Genomic DNA, 19,015 nt, shown 5'->3' on the forward strand with positions numbered 1-19,015 from the left:
TAGTAGCATCTGAAGACACCAAATTTAATCATATTAGAATCCATACAGTATTGTAAAATATAATCTCCCCATACTTTAATATATTGATGTTGTCCTACACCCCTGTGAATCTCTGGAATGCTGTAAGCTGGTTTTCCCAAAAGCATAATTTAAATATGGATAAATATTTCCTGGAGGATTAGTGCAACTCATTACCTAATCAGCCAGCCCTTCATAATCGGGTGGAATTGGGTATGTGTGTGTGGAATCGGGTGTGTCAGGGTAGAGAAGCTTTAAATACTGGTCCTCTAGTTTGACAAAAATCTGATTAAAAAAAAAAAAGAGTCTGATAATTAGGATTGTTTTGATGACTGGCAGAATTATGCCAGTCTGGCCTTCTTTATCACTTATGTCTAATGTTTTTTTTTCTTTTCACTTTAAAATGTAAAAAATGGCAAGAAAATACTGATATCTTTAGTCCAATGGAAATGTGGCTCACGGCAGGTCATAAAGTTTACAGCAGCTTGTAAGAGGAATTGGGTTCTGGGTCGATAAGGTAATGCCAGTTATATTCCCCACAGCAGTGCAGGCAATGCCTAAGGGCACAACTTTAGGTAGTCCTCCAATTCAGGGTCTTTTCAGGTCTAAACTTTTTGCACTTGCTTTTTATGTTTGCTTATTTATGTTTTGTGTGTTGTTTGTTTGTTTGTTTGTTTGTTTGTTTTTCCATTGATTTCTCATCGTTTCCTCATAAATTCTAAGATCGTTAGTTATTCAGGCTGGTTGGATGTGAAATGCTCCGTTCAAGAGAATCTTGCTGAGGTGACGGGAAACATGCATCTGTAGCATTTAATGGCTCTAGGAGCTACATTGCAGAAAGCCAGGTATATGAAATGGTTATGAATATGATGCCTCAGACATTTGCTGTCATGTTTTTGTCTGAACGTCTTTTAAAATGTGTGTATTGGACAGAGAAGTACGTTCAGGGCTTTGTATGGAAAACTAGTAGCCAAAGAAATTCTATATTTTGGTTTTACCTCTGAGCAGGACATAAAATCAGAAGAAAGATGTACTTTATCATTGGCTGGTTGGTTTAGTTAAAATATGGCTAGATTTGTATTGTAAACGTTCTGATCCCTGATTCCTGCCACCACCACGGTAAAGCACACCAAACCACATACCTTAGGTTTGCATGGCCGGATTATTAATGGAGAGATTTTTTGTTGGGGGTGGGGAGGGGGGGGGGGGGGGGGTTAAACACAGTGTGTTTTTTTAGTGTTTTTTAATTAATTTATTTATTTATTTTTATATTCATTTGTTCTGCAAATGTTATTGCATACTTACTATATGTTTTTAATTTTAATAAGAAATATCAAATTCATTAGTAATCATCATACCTAGTTAAACACCATTGGCAGATATCAAAGCCTAGGCTTTTTATAGTCAGCTAGGCTAGTCTTTTTATCCTTGTTTTAGGCATTTTTACACTTCAGGTTCTGCAATATTCTTTAGCAAGACAGATTTTTAGCGATGTTTAGGTCAGAGAACTGTGAGGGTCATTACAAAAGCTTCAGCATACATTTGCTTCCAGACATGACTGATACTTACTGGAATTAAGTGTTCTGTACATTAAACACTGCCCCCCCATAAAGAAAAGTATTGGGACACCTGCTTAATCATGGTTTCTTCTGAACTTAACAGGTGTTAAAAAGAGAGTTCAGTCTGCTTTTGGTGGAGTAACGGTCACTACTGTCCAGGAAAGGCTTTAGAGCATTGTTGTAAGGTTGGATGGTTGGTTGGATGAAACCTTCATTTCTGAGAACACCGTTCCACTGCTCTACACCTCAATGCTGGGGGCCTTAATACCCCTCCAGCTTACATCTGGCATTAGGCATGGTGCCAAAAGGTGCATGCTTCTCTACACGGACTAGACAAGCTGTGTGTCTGTGTGTGTCTGTGTGTGTCTGTGTGTGTCTGTGTGTGTGTTTACTCATCTGTGTCAGCATTGGTGCAATTTAAAGTAGCTTCATTGCGTTCATTAGAAGGGGTGTCCACAAACATTTGGACATATAGGATGTTTTGCTGCCTCAGATGTTGACTTCTTCTGTGAACATATTCACCATTAGTGTTGATGAAATTTGGCCTCTGATTTTAACCCAATAGTGGCACTTTGCCGAGCCTGGGTATCGAACCCACAACCCTGTCATTAATAGCCTGGTGCTCTAACAGCTGAACCACCGTGTTTGGAAGAAATGCTGCACAGTGGAAGAGTGCAGCACCACTTCTTTGTCAGCTGAATGATCCTGCAGGGCTTTTCCTTTTTGTGTGTCTTTCTAAAATGGCACGTGGCCTTTAGAACTCCATCCGAATAGCTGAGAAATCCAGGAAAATTGTATTCTAAGTGTTGGGATTAATATTAGGTCCTCAGGACAATCATCTTGATTGCGAGCAGATGACACCTACCTCGGAGAGCACACACTCGAGACTCAACAGATGTGGACCTTCTTAACGCAGTATCAACATTTTCCCAATATCCATTACAGCCAAGTGCTCTGCCTCCTTTGATCATCGGTACTTTTGTGCGCTCAGTGCTTCTCGACAGGATTTGCTATTCTTGCTATAAATTTTGCTAAAGGATGCTTGCCTTTTATTTCGCTGGTCTTTGATGTCTGGCGCTCAGGTGGATTCGGAGGCCTCGTGATTGATTGCGGAGGCTTGCTAAGCAAGCGCGTGTTTAGGAACGCGCAGTTGTTTAACCGGCTCTGCTGTTGTGTCTTTAAATGTATTTTTCCTCGTTACTTTTTATGCGCTGGTGAGAGCGGACGCACGGCCCGCCCGGGTGAAGCTTTACATTCTTCTCCGATGAAATAGTGCAGGGTGCCACGGCTCGGCAGAGCTGATGTGGAATGACTGGGATGAAAGTGTTGGATCAATAGCGGTTGTCAGTTCATTGATCAGTCTGCGCAGCCGGCACGCTGACAGGTGCGCTTAGCTCTTGTTTAGCTGCTTTCCCATCCACACCCAGCGCCTCGCTGGCCTCTTTACTGCTAAAGCAAGCGGACACCTTTTTGTAGTATCCTTTTGGGTTCACACAGGATGCTGGCGGAGGTTAAAGAGGCAGAATAAATACAGACGTGTGTCCCAGACATGTTTAGACCTGTGTTCTGAAGCAGATCACCCACTTGAACACTTTTTTCACCTCATGGATGTCTTTGACCTCTTGGGGGACCTCTTGTGTAAAGCAGGGGTAGGTGAGAATTGGTGTTTCTTGCTCCTGGGCTCCCCCTACAGGTGGGAAGTATAATTCATAATGTGAGCTCATATAAAAGACATGCTTTACACATGCATTTCTGGACATGCTGAGAGATGCAGAGTCTCTTGTTAAAGTGAAAGAAATGCGGGCTGAGGCGGATGAGTAGTATCGCAGGATTTTGCACAAATGTAACTGGAGTTATGCAGAATTCTGCAGTTCCTGCCCACACTTTCCTTCCCGCTTCCTCGAAGTTTAGCAGTGGAGCGTCAATGCTTTTGAAGCTAATATTTTACGGCACATAATGTTTTTTTCATCTCATGCATGCAATGTGCCAACCATAGGAAGATTATTAATTATTAAGATGAATTATTGCTGGCAGAAAAGCTCATATACATTTAGTTTTTTTAATTTTATTTATTTAATTTTATTTAATGTTTGTCATATTTTTCCCCTTTTCTCCTAAATTCGTTCTGCCAATTAACCCACTCCTAGCAAAAGCAACAGCTTCCATAGTAGGAGGGTAAAATTTTAACACGTCTCCTCCGATACATTGCCGGGCAGCCGGCACGCTCTGAGGAAAACCGCCAGGTCCCCTGCTGCATCGGTTAACAGATTCCTGTGCCAGCCAACATCACGTAAGAGTGAAGAGGGGAGAGTGCGCCATCTACCCACCTGGAGAGAGAGCAGGGCCAATTGTGCTCTCTCAGACTTTACATTTTTTAATACAGCCATACTTTACATACAGCCATAACATTAAAACCACTTCCAGGTTAAGTGAATAACATTTAGGGGTAGGAATATTTGGCAAGTGAACAGTCAACACTCCGTTTTTGAAGGTGATGTGTTGAAAGCAGGAAAAATGGGAAAGCATAAGGGTCCGAGCCACTCTGACAAGAGCCTGATTCTTATGGCTAGATGACGGTCAGCACGGTCAGAGCATCTCCCAAACGTTAGGCAGGTCCTGTGGGGTGCTTCCTAGATGCAGTAGTTGTCAGTACCTACCGACAGGACTGAGGTGATAAATAAAAGGTGTACCAGGCCCCGCCTCTTTCTTTTTCTCCTCCCTCTGCTCTCCTTGTCTCCTCTGTAATGGGTCCAGGCTAGTTTCCCACACCCCGGGGTCAGGGCCCAGTGCAGCGGAGCTTTAAGGCAGGATTAAGAGCGACTGGGCTAGACGCTGTGGAGGCGGATGTGGGCACCGAGCCGAGACGCTCCGCAGGAGTATTGACGCTTGCGCTAGGCCTGACTGCGGCAGCACACACACGCGCTCTAATGTAAACACGATCGATATGAGGCGTTCCTGCCATGCGAATAAGGGCTCCATTAATACGCAGGAAGAGCTCTTGAAAGGCCTGCGCTTGGGCGGTGGTTGTTTTCGCACTGGCCTCTCTGGGTGGGAACGTCACTAGTTCACCTGTGAAGGTTAGAGGTGGGGCTCTGGTATTTAGAGAAGAACTCCTGGAAAGAGGTCACGCCTGTAAAGGCCATCAAATATTTAAAAAAGATTAATGTGATCCAGGAGTTCGTTTACAAGAGAGGCAGTTGCTTGATTTTTAAAGCCGTTGATCCCTTATTCATATATTTGGTGTATTTATTTCTAATGAAGCTGAATCCCAGACCAGGTTCCACGTCCCCCTGCACCCTCCCACCCCTCCTAGAGCACCCTTATTGTATCCAGGAATGTCGTTTGAATTCGGAAAGCGCCTCGGCTGTCCTAAAGACTTCAGAAATCCGAGGTTGCATTTTTCAAAGTGAATGATGCATAATCTGGTCAGGAATTACTGGCAGACGGAGCGACTCGATTGGATTTGTGAGCGAGTGAATAAACATTTCATTACAGAGAAGCATGTTCAGCCCTCGGCTACCACCTGCCAATCAACATCACACACACCGGCTGATGTAGTCGGGAGGAGAACTCTCAAGGTCTCTTCCTACTCCAGGCCCCTGTTTTATTAAACAGGGACATGCAATTTCTCCCCCCTTCTCCTACCTTTAATGTGATATGATGGATAATTCCACTCTTTCCAGCAAAGTTTTAGGAAAGCATTTTAGCTAGGTATAGAGAAAAAAAAGTCCTATTAATAATGTGTAGGGGTTCTAGAGTAAAGGCAGTGTATATGGTGCATATATAGTGAAGGCCATAACATTAAAACCACCTGCCTGATCTTGTGTAGCCCCCCTGGAGCCACCAAAACAGCTCTAACACCACAAAACATCCAAAGATGTTTTATGATAGATCCTGTGGCGTCTGGCAGCAAGACAAGTTAGCAGCTTTGTAAGTCCGGTAAGGTGTGAGGTGGGCCTCCATGGATTGCATCAATCACCTTGGGCACCCATGACCTTGTCACTGGTTCACTGGTTGCCCATTATTCTGCCATTGTTTGTAACCTTTTACATTCCTTAATGCTAATCCAGGTGATATCTGCTCACAGTTCAGGCATTGGCGCATAACCAAGCTTGAACTGTGGGGTTGTGGAACTGCGTTATCTAGAGTAATGGAGCTCCATTGGCTTTGGAATGAGTTGGAGTGATGCTTAATGATTAGTGATCAGTGCCTAACCTCACTAATGCTAATCACATCCTCACAGCCATGCGCCATCATCTAGTTTAAAGCCTTCTCAGATGACTGGAGGCTGCTAGTGCGGTGTGTTTTAAAGGAACTGGGAGCTGATTGATCAGAGAGATCAGTTAGACTGGTTCAGAAGATCTTTGACACTTTATAAGATGGTCATTTTTCAAAGGTCTCTGAATTTCATGTAATATAAATCAGTATTTTTGGTACCTAATGGTACCTAAATTGTGGGACTGGATTATTTATAGAAGCATGAAGATCGGGTCAGATTACCAGTCAATACTTAGCATTGTAGGACTCATATCGGCTCATTCCTACATTTATTTAGTTTTGAGGGAGGGGAAAAATAATAAAATAAGTCTAAACTTTGCCCAAGAACACCTGGGCCCAAGAAAACCCAGACGTCTGGAACAATGTGCTTAGGACAGAAGAATCTGGATTTCTATTATTATTTTATTTTATTTATTTTTTAAGTTTTTCCTCCTTTCACAGCTCCTGGCTGCTGCATGAATGTTGTGGAACATTTACTGTGGTCAGTTTTACCTGTAGGTCCCGCTATGACATTTTAGGACTGCTGGAGACTTCTTTACACCTCTTGTGGTCTGCTCTTGGAATCTCTTGCTCTTGCTACATCGGCCTGATCTGGTCATGTTGGCAGTTGCTTCAGTTGCTGCAAATGATTTAGGGGGCAGTGGAACGGCTGATCTTTTTAAACCCCGTCCCAGACTCCTCTGCATCTACAACCTCCTTTCTGAAGGTCTCAGAGAGCTTTTTGGATCTGGCCATATTGATGGCGACTGCTCACTTCACCAGTCAAGAGCTAATCAAACTAAATATCTGAGGTTAAGTAAGACAGGCTGCTCCACAGGCTGATCCCCTCTAACCATGTTCTAATCATCTGCAGCTGATGTTCTGCAAAAAATGTGGGGTGTCCTAACTTTTTCCTCACAAGAAAGACATTTCATCAGTTGTATGTGTTTAGTTATATTACCTCCGTCTCCGTTTTGTTCAAATGAAGAGCAAACATCCAGATGTTTGAATATACTGTGAGAAACAGGTTTTCGGGTTTTTGTAGGGTGTCCTAACTTTTTCACATGGCTAAATATAGCACTGAAGGAGGCTCTGTTTTGGAACCGCTTCGCTGCTATGTAGGGCTGTAGAATTGTTAAGAGTGCAGAAAGTAGAGAAATCCTGTTAAAGCTGCTGCTTTTATCATCTCATCGTTTTCGTTCCAGAAGCTTCTGCCGCGCCGGAAACCAGACAGGCCTGGCGAACGCGACCCGCGCAGAACGCATTCCTCTTTCCTGTGTAGTAATGATCGCTTCCTTCCAGATAAAAATCCCCCTCTGTCTTTTTTATCAGTGCTTTCCCCCTCGTCTCTGGCGCATGACGGGGAAGCCACTAAATCATTGTCAATTACGGCCGGGCTGTGCGGGAGGGAGTGCTTAATGGAAGCTAACGCTGTGATTAACACTCGCAGCTCGCGGCCAGCTGTGAATCTCAGCCGTCGGGGAGCACTGAGACGGTTAAGTAGCTGCTTATCTGTGCTCCTGCGCACGGGGAAGACATCAGGCTGTTAGCCCGGCGGCCGTTACTGCCAGGCGGCTCCCGCTGGCTGCCTTGGCAGGGGCTGCCAGGCACAGGTGAACTGCGGGACAAGCCAGACTATCGTTGTAGCTTCCTGTCGAGCGTGGGAAAATCTGAAGGTCTCCTGGTTTGGAGGGTGTGTGTGTTTTTTGGTTGGAACGTGGAAAGTATAGAGAACTAGTGCTGTAATGGTTTTGATCAAGCTTACGGGGGTTGCGTGAAGTCAAGCCTGCCTTCTTGAGTCCTCCAGTGCCTGCAGGTGGCGCAGTGACATTACATAGTCATTTGAATGGCTGACGGTAGAGGATTGCATGCGGTAAAGTGCCTCTCTTTAGCATCGACAGGTAGCAGTCATTTATTTTTTTCTAGGAATTCTAAATGATGGCATACAGAAACATTCTTGTTCAACTTTTTAATTATACTATTAAATATATGTTTTAAAAAAGGCTTTCTCCCGATCATCCTGCTAGTGCTCTGGACAGTGCTGTTGTAGGGCTGGACAGTGTCGAGGTCCACCACTAGCTCATGAAAACCTGCAAGTAGAGCAGCATGGTTGGAGACCACATTCGCTAGAATGGGTGACACAACTCAGCACAGGATGCCCCCAAAGCTGCGTCCTCTCACACATGCTCTTCACTGAGTTCACCTACGACTGCATTGCAAAACAGAGCTCCAACACCATCAAGTTTTTCAACCATAAACAATAAAGGGCAACATCACCCATGATGATGGAGTGCAGGGCGTTCAGAGAGAAGGTAAGGCTCCTTGCAGATTGGTGCACTGGCAGCAACCTCTTCCCTTGACATCAGCAGAACCCGGAAGATGATTGCTGACTTTGGGAGGGGGAGCTGAGTGCATGCGCCCTAAACATTGAGCTTCAAATTCCTTAGTGTCCACATATCTGAGGATCTCACCTGGTCACTCCACACATCACACATCGTCATGAAGGCCCAACAACGACCTTAATTTCCACTGAAGGCGGAGGAGGAGTCAGCCTCACAACAGGATCAAAACCTTTAAACTAAACCTTTCCTTTCTATGAACGTTCCCTCAAAAGCAGAACCGCAGAATGGTCTTATCCGAGCCAGGCCTTAAAGGAGACCTTTTGAGTGTGTTTTTTTTTTTTTTTTTTTTTTTTTTCTCTTTTCTTTTCTTCTATCAGATTCTCAATTATGGGACAGCGTCTTGTTTGCTGTTCCTCTGCTTGCACTTGCAGATTCATCAAACAGAACAGATGGTCTAAACATTTGGCGTGTAGGTAAATACTTTAGCAATTTGTCTCAGAATGGTTCCCCCCACCCCCCATTCAGGATTTCTAGGAATGAGCGCATGTTCGGCCCATTACAGAGCCTTGCCGAAATCCTGCCCACCGCTGCTTTTTTTTCCTCCAGAAGCCTCCAGTCTTTATTCGCCCTCTAAAGGTCACATTGCCGAAGGCGGTGCACATTTCCTCACTGAATAGCCAAGTGGCCTGCGCAGGCGCTCGGCTAATGAGTGCGGAGATGAAGGCCCTGCAGTTGGTTCCTCTTGGGCGAAATCGGAAAGGTGGGTGTTTACCTGAGCAGACAAGGAAAGCCTCTCCGTTCAAACAGGGTGTGATCTACAGTCTGACCGATACGTTGATTCGTTGATCTGAACGACCTGTGTTTTTATCGGTGTCATTGAAAATACAGTGCCCTGCGTAACGTTTGGGACACAGACACATTTGTCTGAATCTGAATTGGTATATCACCCCTGATTTTGGACCTCGTGCTTCGGTAGGAAAAGTGGGGGAAATAATCCAGCGAAGGCGTCAGACTAGTTCTCTTTTTATTTATTATGAACAGACAGTTGTGCCAGTTAGCCACCATTTGGCTCCGAGTGGCTCAGTGGTCTAATGTGCTACCACTATGGCCCAGGGGTCACAGGTTTGAATCCTAAGCCATGCCACTTTGCCATCAGCAGCCGGGTGTCCGAGAGAGCACAATGGGCCATGCTCTCTCCAGGTACATAGATGGCGCTTTCTCCCCTTATCACTCTTTCATCCTCACTTTGGACCTCGTGCTTCGGTACGAGTTCAGGGCCGCAAGGAAAAGAGGGGTGGAGAAATCCAGCGAAGGCTTCAGACTGGTTCTGTTTTTATTTATTTTGAACAGACAGTTGTGTGGAAGCATCATCTGTGGCCTACAGTTGTTCGCAACCAACCATAATGTACATATTACATATGGAAGAATTTTTTTATGGAAAATTTTATTAATTGAACCGCTAGATGGCAGTACGGACCTCATTCACAGCTGCAGAACCCCATTAAAGCCAGGGTCAGTGGCATGTTAATGTTCCACTTAATCTCATGAATGTTTAAAACTAATGTTTCCTGCAGACAAAGCAGAGTAAAGACTTTAAACACCATTAACTCGATGAATCTCAGTGAATCTCAGAGTATCGGAGCGCAGCAGAGCTTGCAAACACCGCTAACCGAACTGAGCTAAGCGGTGCAGTTCTGTAGTCGGAGGTACTGTGTGTGTGCGGTTCTGTGCGAATACATGTACCTGTACACTCCCACTATATGGAATGCTGTATCTATATACATGGACAAAATACAGACCGCATTCAGGCTTGAAGACATGCTTCCATCGATAACAGTCACGTGATTAGACCATGATTAGACCATGATTAGACCATGCTAATCTACCAATTGTCTTGTAAGTCTGATTCAGAACTAAATAAGCAAACTTCAGAACCCCCCCCCCATCATCTCCATTTTTGTTAACAAAGAAATGATGTATACATATTTTTTCCCTCTGAACGTTGGCCATGGCTTGCGTTCAAAGACCTCGTATCTACACTGTTCCCACCGCGACCCTTAGGACAGGCTCCTCAGTCCATGCTATCAAACCACTGCATACAATTTCTCCAGCCTGATCATTTATGTCATTTATACCACAGGCTCCTTTTCTTTTGGTTAAAGCTAATCAAAAGGTCCCCTGGCGAGTGGACCACAAGCTAATGGCTTTTCCCCCTACTGTAAAAATTGTGTTAAAAAGAGTCATGTGGCTGTTTATAGGCTTTAATCATGTGCTGAATGAAGCTGTCAGAGCAAACAAATGGTGAGGCTCAAACGCCATGCCCACGTCCACATCAGAGAGCAGCACGAGCGCCACGGCAACATGTTTCAGCCCTGCGGTTAATGATGGAGCACATGGCCGGCGATTGCTGTGCCAGGCTGGACTAATAGGTCGCTCGGTCTTAAGATCAGCTCGGCACGAGGGTGGGAGGGGTGGGGAGGGGGGGGATAACACGTAGAGCAAGAAAACGACGACCTTTTGAAAAGGCGCCGCTCAGAGGAAAAATGTTTGATGTCATAACTTTGCAAGCTTGGATCCCTTATTAGCCGGCAGACAAGAGAAGGCCGAGTTTAAAGTGGAGTTGCCCCGTAAAAGAGCCGGAGACGGAGCGGACGCTTTGATGAACGTCCTCTCTGTGTTTATTTTTCCTAATAGTGGACGATTATCTATCTGAAACCACCAAAACCTGATGCACTGTGCCTGTGTGCATGTGTTTGGGTGTGCGTGTGTGTATGAGAGAGTGAAGGCAGTGTGATTTTATTTTTTTTTATTTATTTATTTTATTTCTTCATTTTTACCCACCACCAAATTTTAGGAAAACACCATTTGGCTCCCAGTGGCTCAGTGGTCTTATGTGCTACCACTATTGCCCAGGGGTACCAGGTTTGAATTCCAAGCCATGCTACTTTGCCATCAGCGGCCGGAGTCTGAGAGAGCACAATCCTAAAGTGATGTTGGTCAGCACAGGTGTCTGTTAGCTGGTGCGGCGGAATTGGAGACCCGCTTTCCTCCCAAGCGTGCCGGCTGCCTGTCAGTGCTGCATCAGGCATCGGCTGCCCAGCAACGCTGCACCAAATGAACCACTGTCTGCCCCCAGTCTATTTATTCAAAATCAGAACTGTGACTCTGAGATTCGATACAGTATAGCAAATCTTTGTGCTACTTTCTTACACCTCAGACATTTTCATAGAAAATCAGCGTAAAAATAGATTCTTTACAACAAAATAGTTTACAAGGGAAAGGATGGATTAAAAACGTGATGTTTGTGAGTAAGCTGGACTGTGTGTGTGTGTGTGTGTGTGTGTGTGTGTGTGTGTGTGTGTGTGTGTGTGTGTGTGTGTGTGTGTGTGTGTGTGTGTGTGTGTGTGTGTGTATAATGGTTTAGTGTTTGTCTTCTGTCTCAGACTGGCAGTGTTTATCAGACAGTCCAGCAGTAATGGACGTGTGATCAGCTAATGAAGCTCATGCTGTTCAGGAGAACGCTGCAGCACTTCACTGAGAGCGACTGTTCCTAATTAACGTTCCTGAAGATCCGCGTCTTTAACACCTCCTGTCTTAAGCAGATAAACACTCCTCTCTGTTTCTTGGCATTGCTGAGGAATTTGTAGATGTAAAGTGACATCTACAGTGACATCTACAGTGACGTGTGTGTGTGTGTGTGTGTGTGTGTGTGTGTGTTTAAAGAGTCTGACCACCAGACAGTGGTAAGAAATGTTCTGATGATAAGAAGGGGGGTTTATCTATATCTCTCTCTCTCTCTCTCTCTCTCTCTCTCTCTCTCTCTCTCTCTCTCTCACCGTCTTACTCGTGTGTGTGTGTGTGTGTGTGTCTGTCTCTCTCTCTCTCTCTCTCTCTCTCTCTCTGTGTTTCTCACTGTCTTACTCTTGTGTCTGTGTCTCTCTTTCTCTGTCTCTCTCTCTTTCTCACTGTCTTGCTCTTTTGTTTGTGTGTGTCTGTCTGTCTCTCTCTCTCTCTCTCTCTCTCTCTCTCTCTCTCTCTCTCTCTCTCTGTGTTTCTCACTGTCTTACTCTTGTCTGTCTCTCTCTCTCTCTCTCTCTCTCTCTCTCTCTCTGTCTGACTGTAATTTCATCAGCGTCCAGCTCAGGTTTTGGATCTTATTAAAACGCTGCTGCACTGTCACACACCTCGCTCCCCTTGTTCAATCACGGTGGCCACAAACTTGTTTAAATCCAAATGAGTTTCCGGAGAGGAATATGCCCGATGTCATTTGCGTTTCCCGCGTATCCCTGATTTATGAGAACTGGGTGCAGAAAGCACCCCGGACCTGCAGATCCTCGCCTGATATTTAAAAATTAATTAACCCCCCCGACTGCAGTATCGTTAGTTCTTCTCCCTGCTGTCCGTCAATCTTCCCCGCTCTCGTCTGCAGCTGAAAGTTGTTTGCGCTTTTGAGCCTGAAACACTTTGCCTGGAACGCTGAGCTCATGTGTCTTTAGAAATACTTTAAAGCTAATTAACCTCAGAAACATACACGTGTTCAGACCGTTCTCTGAACCGCTTGACCACCAAAGTCCTGAAACTCTGCCGGGTAACTTGAACTTGAAGTGGTATCGTCCTTTCCTTGTCCTGCTGGAAAGCCCCATTCAGAGTAGTGTGGTAGGGTGTGGTAATGTGATATCACTACAGGATCTCTGTAAAATTAACGACTGATGGTCGGGATTAAAAAAATCCCATCATAAATGACCGAGCTGGGAGTGACTACTCGGTTTACGTGCTGCTGTCACCTCCAAACAGGCATGATCCCCAGTCTTATAACCTGCTTATAACAGTCATTTAAAAAAATTAGCAGCTACATATTCATAACACACATAGGCTTATAGACTGTGCTGCTCAATGACTTATGGCTAATGACTTAAGCTGTCAGCAGCGTTCGCCCCTCTGAGGAGTCCTTTGGCTCGTCTTCTGGATTTGACTGATGTTTGCCACAGTCCTAAACGATCCGCCCCCCAAGAAAAGCTGAGAAAACCTCCTTTCCCACAGGATATGAGGGAATATGTACTCATATGTTGATTTACATGGGATTAAAATAACCTGAGGTTATTTTTACAGCTTGCTTTAATGTAAAAGGCCCTGGAATCACAAGCTGGAGCCCACAGTTTATAAAAATGACGGACATGGGGCATTCAGGCAGGACTGAAATCACCGAGAAACTCTGGTAGTAATTACATCACCCCACCTAATCCTGTCAGACTAGGGCTTTACAGTCACCATAAATCTTACAGCGGCACTGCCCCCTTCCCCCCCTGCTTAGAGGGCTTCAGGATTTTAATGTTCAGAGTGCTCTGCAGCTGCTTAGAGGAGTCCATGTCTGCTGATTGATTGTTGTTGGGACAAGGGGTGGACTTCCTCATTCTTTCTTATACAACAGTCATAACATTTTAAAACCCGCTGAAATGACTGACATTGATGATCTGTCGAGGGGCGGGATCTGCATATTAATCAGTAAAGGTGCACTTATTTGTGCACAGCAAATGTGTCCTCTGCATTTAACCCATCTGTGGTAGTGAACACACACACACACACACACACACACACACACACACACACACACTAGTGAACTAGGGGCAGAGAGCACACACACACACCCAGAGCAGTGGGCAGCCAACTCCAGCGCCCGGGGAGCAGAGAGGGTGAAGGGCCTTGCTCAAGGGCCCAACAGTGGCAGCTTACTGAGCCCGGGTATCGAACCCACAACCCTGTCATCAATAGCCTGGAGCTCTAACCGCTGAGCCTCCACTGTCCCAGTAAGTGAACAGGAAGGTGGTGTATTGGAAGCAGGAAAAATGGGCGAGCCTACGGATTTGTGCAGTATCCCTAGTATGCAGTGGTCAGTACCTACCAAGAATGCTCCAAGAAAGGAGACTGGTGAACCAGCGACAGGGTCATGGGCCCCGTAGATGCCCCACCTCCACCTCCCAACTTATAGGACTTACAGGTAATCTAAGAGCACAAATCATTTTGGCATGAGGCTCTAAAATATTACTAAACAGAGAATAGTAAGTTTGACCAGGATTCAGCCCAAACTAGCTCTGGTCAGAAGCTCCGCTGCTTTAAAGTAAGTCATGTCAGGAGTTTTCCGTCACCTTGTTCTTCGCCTCTACAAGCAACAAGATCTGATTTGTACAAATCTTACCAATTTCCCCTTCAGGCCATGTAATGTTGTGTTTTTTTTTTTTTTCCCCCTCAGTTTTTCAGGGGGTTTGGGTGAAGAAACCCTCATAAGACCCTCGTAAGCAATAAGCCCAGCATTTCTGTGGGCTGAATTACAACTAGTAAATGATCAAAGAGTTACTTCAGCACACACTTAGCATTCGTTAGGTGCTTTTCCTTCTCGATGCGTGCGAGGCTGCTTTGGACAGATATGGGTTTTGATGTGAGTACGCAATTAGCTGCAGATATGAAAGCCGGTGGCTGGAGTGGTGGGCTGCTCCTGTGGGCCTGCGGTTTTAGCCGTTAAACGAACGGCCGCCCGAGTGCAAGATGTCTGGGATGTGCTGCAGTGGGAGCGTCCGCAGGAGCTGGGGAGAGGTTGCTGGGTGTAATTACAGCGTGAGAGCTGCAGCTTTTTCAAGCTGTTACGCTTTTGGATAGGTGGGGGGAATGGTTAGGGGTGGTGGGTTTGGGTAGGTGGGATGGGGTCTTTGGGGAGGTGTGTTCAAGTGGTAGGGTGGGGAGGTGGAGCGTATGACTTTGGCTTCGTTCACACTGCAGGTAAAAAGCAGCCAATCTTTTTCTTCTGTGACACAGGTGTGGGTGTTGGGTGTAGTTGGGTGTAGTTGGGTGTAGTTCTCATTTGGCCAAATCAGAATTCATCCGTCTTTGAGTTGAATTGATGTAAATCTTTATCATAACTTTGTGAAGACTCTGTTTTGGGGAAGCGTGTTGTCAGTGGGCCGCTCATAACATTCTCTGCTTCATCACTTCATCCTCTCTCTCTCTCTCTCTCTCTCTCTCTCTCTCTCTCTCTCTCTCGCTCTCTCTGTGTGTGTCTGTCTGTGTCTCTTTTTTATCTTTGGCTGTCTCTTTTTCTTTCTCTCTCTCTCTCTCTCTCTCTCTCTCTCTCTCTCTCTCTTTTTGTCTCTCTGGCTGTCTCTCTCTGTCTGTGTCTCTTTTTCTCTCTCTGTCTCTGTCTCACATTTAACCTTCTATTTTGTTTTTTCTGTCCTCTCTCTCACTTTCCTTCCCCTCTCTGTCTGTGTCTCTGTTTCTCTCTGTCTGTGTCTCTTTCTCTGTCTGTCTGTCTGTCTGTCTCTCTCTGTCTCTTTCTGTCAGTGTCTCTCTCTGTCTCTTTCTCTCTGTCTATGTCTCTTTCGGTCAGTGTCTCTGTCTGTGTCTCTGTTTCTCTCTGTCTGTGTCTCTGTTTCTCTCTGTCTGTGTCTCTGTTTCTCTCTGTCTGTGTCTCTGTTTCTCTATGTCTGTCTGTCTGTCTCTCTGTCTGTCTGTCTGTCTGTCTGTCTCTTTTTCTCTCTGTCTGTCTCTTTTTCTCTCTGTCTGTCTCTTTTTCTCTCTGTCTGTCTCTTTTTCTCTCTGTCTGTGTCTCTTTCGGTCAGTGTCTCTTTCGGACAGTGTCTCTGTTTCTCTCTGTCTCTGTCTCTTTCTCTGTCTGTCTCTCTCTGTCTCTTTCTCTTTCTCTGTCTGTCTGTTTCTCTCTGTCTGTCTGTCTCTCTCTGTCTCTTTCTCTCTGTGTCTCTGTTTCTCTCTGTCTGTCTCTTTTTCTCTCTGTCTGTCTCTTTTTCTCTCTGTCTGTCTCTTTTTCTCTCTGTCTGTCTCTTTTTCTCTCTGTCTGTCTCTTTTTCTCTCTGTCTGTCTCTTTTTCTCTCTGTCTGTGTCTCTTTCGGTCAGTGTCTCTGTTTCTCTCTGTCTCTGTCTCTTTCTCTCTCTGTCTCTCTGTCTCTTTCTCTCTGTGTCTCTGTTTCTCTCTGTCTGTCTGTCTCTCTCTGTCTCTTTCTCTCTGTGTCTCTGTTTCTCTCTGTCTGTCTCTTTTTCTCTCTGTCTGTCTCTTTTTCTCTCTGTCTGTCTCTTTTTCTCTCTGTCTGTGTCTCTTTCGGTCAGTGTCTCTGTTTCTCTCTGTCTCTGTCTCTTTCTCTGTCTGTCTCTCTGTCTCTTTCTCTCTGTGTCTCTGTTTCTCTCTGTCTGTCTGTCTCTCTCTGTCTCTTTCTCTCTGTGTCTCTGTTTCTCTCTGTCTGTCTGTCTGTCTCTCTCTGTCTTTTTCTCTCTGTGTCTCTCTTCTCCCTCTCTCGCTCTTTCTTACTTTCTTTCTTTCACCTCTCACTTGCTCTCGCGGTCTTGCTCTCGCTCTCTGAGCTTGTAGAGATGAAGTCTTCCTGGTGCCGCTGCTGTTGGGGCAGATGTTGGTCTGTAGGTTTGGGTCGGGGCGGTGAGCGGCTGCTCAGCTGGGTGAAGCCAGGCTGGCAGTTGAGCGGGAAGAAAGAGATCCTGCTCTAATTGAACAGAGCAGATAGCAGGAGACTGGAACATGTGCCAGAACACAACACAACTGAGACGAGCTAATGACAGATGTGGCTCCCCGCCGTCTCTTTGTGGCCCATCATTTTCCACAGCTTACTTCAGACTCCCGCACTTCTGAGGGAAATGTTTAGTTTGTGGCGCTCGGCTCCGTAGGAGATAGAAATCCCCATCGTTTAGTTTCTCTCCCAAACATTACCGTGACTAAACAACCTGCTGGAATCGGGAGATGATTGGAGCTGCTCGTTTTTACACGTCTCGACGGCAGCTTGTACGGTTTCTGTGTATTTACCGGTGTTCTGTCTGTATTCATGTGCGTATTCACGTTGTATGGGTTTCTCTCTCTCCTCGCCCAGCGCTGCCTCCCTCTGTACCGGCAGCATGCCGTTCTGCTGGATCTGGGCCTTACAAACTAGTCTCATTAGCCACGAAAACGGGATCCAGTTAATTAAAATAATTTCCTGTTAACACAGCTGCTTTGGTCAGCCAAATTAAACAGGGGGAGTGCTGCGCCGTCTGCTTCTCACTCGCGGAACGCCGCTCCGCAGCCTCCGAACGCAGCTAATTAGCTCAATAGGAGGAATATTTTAATAGCGATTAATGAGCTGCGGGTCTATGTTGGTTCTAATTTAAGAGCGCTGTCTGCGGACGGGAACGTGGTGACGAATCCCTAAACGGAAGATTGGGAGCCTTAGGAGATCGCAACTTTTTTTTTCGGTTCTTTTTGGTGCCACCGTTAAAGAATTTGATCAAAACCTCTCCGGCAGGCCGCTCGACAGCGGAAGTGTCCCTGGACGGTTCCCTCCACCCCACTACATCATTCCCTTTAAATGAGTCAGTGTCATCAGCGTTTGTAGCGTTTTTCCAGACCAGTTTTTCCTTTAAAGCCGTGGTCGCACTAGACGTTTGCAGATTGCCTCATCTTACGGAAAGGACGTGGGCTAGGGCTGGTCCGAGGTTTTAGTGCTGTTGACACGCTAAAGTTGGCTAACTAGAAAACTACTCCAGTAAAAAGTCAGTAATTACATTATTCCATTTTTATTCTAAGATCCAAATACTATAATGACACCCAACCAACTAAATGTGGTGCCAGAACAACCCCTTAACAACACCCCATCAACCACCAGGGATACCTTAGCATCCGCCTAGCAACTCTGAATTCTGTCCCATTCGAATGAGTGGGGCACAAAAGTGTGTGCACTCTTCTGAATGTCGCAATGATACAAGTGCATTAGTTACATGCAACCAGCCACATGTGGTGCCTGGACAACCCTGTTGCGACACCACAGCAACCACGTAAAATACCACAGCAACTGCCTAGCAATCACCTGGACGAACCCCCCCCCCCCCCCCCCAATAAGAAGTTTGTGCATACTTTTTATATTGTAAGGATCTAGCTACTATAATAACATCCAACCAACCACGTGGAGTACAAGAGCAGCCACCAGGGATACCTTAGCAACCACCTAGCATTTTTTTTCCCTATTATTAGGGATGAGTGGGGCCCAAAAGTTTGTGCACCCTCCTTAATGTCCCAGTAATACATGCTTTGCTTTAACATGCAAGCAGACAGATTTGGTGCCAGAGCAACCCTTTGCTTCACCCCAACAACCACCTGTGATACCACAGCAACTATACAGTTTCCAAATCACAACAGATTTTTTTTGTTGTTGTTGAATTTCCAATAAGAATGCATGGGATGCAAAAGTATGTGCACTCTTTATATCGCAATGATCCAAACACTATAATAACACCCAGCCAACCACATGGGATACCTTAGCAGCCACCTAGCAATACTGTAGCACACTTATCTAGCAATTCACTTCCCAGTCTATACAGTCTAAACGTACGGAAGCTACATTTTATCAGGCAGTGTTAGTTGTCATGTTTTGTGTTTGACCAGCCATTCAGCCCTGCAGCAGTTTAGAATAATGTGTTGTTTTTTTAAAGCCATGTTTACAAAGTTGTGCACACAAACTGTGAATTAACAAGTCACATATTTACTAATTCCCCATGTTTTTTGGGGAGGATGTAGAAACTGGACTCATGCTGGGTTCATTTGTTCCTTCTCGTCGTTCTGGTGAGCAGCCAGAAGCCGCTTGTGGTAAACATGGTTTGTGTTCCACGGCGAGACGGAGGCGATATCAGATCCGGCGCCTGGTCTTGACAGATGGTTGGCGTCCAGAGTCCTGTCACATCCATCAGCAGTGCTCCTGACAGCAGAGTGACACAGTGTTACACCTGTGCATTTGGGCTGGCTGATATCTTTCACACCGTTTCATCACTTGAGGAGGAACGCTGCCGACAGGCTTT

General features: G+C 45.5%; 1 protein-coding gene across 1 annotated transcript in view; it reads left to right on the forward strand.

Annotated features, from left to right (window-relative positions):
* med27 (mediator complex subunit 27) overlaps window positions 1-19,015 on the forward strand; it is an 87,520-nt gene that overhangs the window by 2,939 nt on the left and 65,566 nt on the right. The gene's annotated exons all lie outside the window — the stretch shown is intronic.

The sequence above is a fragment of the Salminus brasiliensis genome, chromosome 6 (genome assembly GCF_030463535.1).
Source record: "Salminus brasiliensis chromosome 6, fSalBra1.hap2, whole genome shotgun sequence".
NCBI lineage: Eukaryota > Metazoa > Chordata > Actinopteri > Characiformes > Bryconidae > Salminus > Salminus brasiliensis.